We start from the raw sequence: 3,043 nt of genomic DNA, 5'->3' as shown, positions 1-3,043 counted from the left end.
AGAGGTGCTTTCGTCGACCTTATGGGCGCCCGGGGCAATAGACTTATTTCCCCGGGGAGTGTGCCACTGAAAATTGGTTTGAGCGATTTCCTCAATCTGATTATATATTTCGTGTGGGCGTCGATTACCTAAAAGTCCCCCGGAGCTAGAATCAAGTGTCTGCCTAGTGTGTGGCAACAATCCATTGTAGAAAGTGGATACTTGTTGCCATATTGCGAGGCCGTGATGGGGACACTTGCGTAATAGCTCCTTGAACCTTTCCCAAGTTTCATATAAGGATTCTCCGTCCTCTTGTGAGTGTATATAGAAATTTTTGGGCTAGTTCATCCCAGGTGTTTACCGATCCAGCTGGGAGGGTGTTGAGCCAAGCTTTCGCTCGGTCTTTTAGTGAGAATGGAAACATACGGAGGCGGATGGCGTCGTTTGATGCTCCATTGATCCGAAAGGTATCACATATTTCTAAAAAATTAGTTATATGTAGATGAGGATCCTCATCCGCAAGCCCGTGGAAGGTTGCGGAGTTTTGGAGCATTTGTATCAAATGCGGTCGAAGTTCGAAGTTATTGGCTTCGACATTCGGAGCATTGATAGCGGCGCCTAGATTACCTACGGTGGGTCGTAGATAATCCATAAGGGTATGTTGGTCCGCCATTGAGGGTGGATCACCCGAAACCTTCTCTTGGTTTTTGGCTTTTAACCTTTTTCTGAGAAAGCGTTCGGGTTCTTCTAGTGGTTCCTTTATGTCTTTATTGGAACTGGAGCTCATACACTATGCGAGGATGGCGTCGGGTTCCAAGTCCTGCAATAAAAACAGAAAAGAATGTCGGTCAGAAGGTTCACCACGGCCCCGTGTTGAGCGAACACGACCCCGTGGGCGGAATTACAGTGATTGTTTTTCAGATCCCAGTTACTGGAATTTGGACACGGCCCCGTGTTGCACCGACACGGCCCCGTGGTCAGCCTTCTGTAACTTGAAAAACAAAAACTGCCAGTAACGTTGCTGAGCACGGCCCGTGTCCGACCAGGCACGGCCCCGTGCTGAGCTCTGCAGAAGCTGAAAATTCTAAAAAAAATCCTAAAAAATTAAAGAAAAATAAAAATATGATTAGGCCGTTGATTCCTAACTTTCTTAAAATCCTTGTGTCCCCGGCAACGGCGCCAAAAACTTGATGTGCGTGAAGTGTGTTATATTTTTGATGAGTATTTAAGCCCCTTTTTACACTTTTAGCCAAGTTTTAAATTTATAAAACACGATATTCACTAACACTAAACACACATATGGGCAAGTGCACCCATCGTGGACGTAGTATAGTGTTGGTAAGATACCGAGGTCGTCCAAGGACACAAGAGCTTTTAATACCGGTTTATCCTCAACGTCTAATCAAATCAAAAAGTTAGAAAAATGTTTTAAACTAAGAAGAATAAAAACTAACTAAATGCTGAAAATAAAAATAAAATAAAAACAGATAGACAAGATGAATCACTTGGATCCGACACGTGTATTAGTATAACCTTTGATTATTTTCGCACTTTTGCACTTGTTTAAGAGATTATCTTAGTTATTGTAGTAGGCCCCTCTTTTGAAGGCGACGTTACCCTCAACCCAGTAGTTTGAGTCAGCAAGGATACAATCCTAAAGGTTCGGATTATTGAAAGATAATGAATTAAGTTATTAATGCAAATTGTGGTAGGCCCCGCTTTTGGCGGTGACGTTACCCTCGGCTAAGTAGTCTGAGTCAGCAGGGATACAGTCCTAAATAGCCGGGTTATAGTATTAATAGTAGTTAACTTATGAGGGGGTCAAAGAGTTTGGATCCCCGCCATCCAATACCTATGGGCATTGAAGGAGATCCTACTAAATTTGACCCAGGTCCCAAGCAGGACCTCTAAACGCTGAACAAGGGCAAGACCCTTACCAAACCGTTCCCTTAACCCCCGACCAGGTAGCCAACATACCTCCATATAGATCGTGGAGATATGAATGGTGAAAATCTTTTATTTTATATAGACAGTAAAATAATGCCAAGACACCACGGATAAACGATAAGGAAAGATCACCTTCAACATAAGTAACTAGTTATTAAAGTCATTAATACAAAACCAAATAAAAAGTGCAAAAGATTAAAAATAAAAAGTATTATACTAAACACTTGTCTTCACCAAGTGATGTAAGAGACTTAGGCAAACATGGCCTTGATTGTCAAGAACTCTTACGATCAATCTTGGATCCCGAGACGACTCACACACTCTACGATGGACAATGGATGATGGTGGTGGATGATGGTGTTATGGTGGTGGTGGGTGGTGGATGAGGTGTGAGACAGGTGGTGTGCCAAGGGATGAGAGAGAATGAAGCCAAGCTCCTCTATTTATAGGCTGAACAGAAGGCTGGACACGGCCCCGTGTCCGCTGGACACGGCCCCGTGCCCGTCTGACATTCTCTCACTTCATTAATTGTAATTGCGAATTACAATTAATGCGCCTGCTGTACTTTCACCACGCCCCCGTGCTCGCTGGACACGGCCCCGTGGTGGGCAATGGAAGCTTCTACTGGTTTGTCTTTTCTGCTGCTTCCTGGGCACGCCCCCGTGTTCGCTGGACACGGGGCGTGTTCAGACTCTGTTTCTTCTCCTTTGCCTTGGGAAGTGTCGTTGAGGGTCCGGGCAGTCCACTTTTTGTTCTTTTTCTTGTATTTATGGTAGAATTAGTTGTCTTTTTGCTTCTTTTGTGATTTTGAGCTCATTTCATCCTGAAAATACAAAAGGAAGACAAAAACACTCTTTTTCCAACATTAGTACTTAAAAAGGGTTAGTTTTATGCCTTAATTGATGTGATTTATATGTTGCATTTTACACACATCACACGCCCCCCCGTGTTCACTGGGCACGGACCCGTGGTGAGCAATAGAAGCTTCTACAGGTTTGTCTTTTCTGCTGCTTCTTGGGCACGGCCCCGTGCTTGCTGAGCACGGGGCGTGTTCAGTCTTCTGCCTTCTTGTTTTGCTTGGGAGGATGCTGTCGAGGGGTCGGGCAGTCCACTTTTG

General features: G+C 44.4%; 1 non-coding gene across 1 annotated transcript; it reads left to right on the top strand.

Moving 5' to 3' along the window:
- The first annotated feature begins 217 nt into the window (after positions 1 to 217).
- On the top strand, positions 218 to 325 carry LOC118492867. The gene has a single exon (XR_004894868.1). It is a non-coding gene; the product is annotated as a small nucleolar RNA R71 (small nucleolar RNA).
- The last annotated feature ends 2,718 nt before the right edge of the window (positions 326 to 3,043 follow it).

The sequence above is a fragment of the Helianthus annuus genome, chromosome 5, assembly GCF_002127325.2.
Source record: "Helianthus annuus cultivar XRQ/B chromosome 5, HanXRQr2.0-SUNRISE, whole genome shotgun sequence".
Classification (NCBI taxonomy): domain Eukaryota; kingdom Viridiplantae; phylum Streptophyta; class Magnoliopsida; order Asterales; family Asteraceae; genus Helianthus; species Helianthus annuus.
Note: the sequence above shows the minus strand (reverse complement) of the source record. Positions and strands in the feature narration are given on the sequence as shown.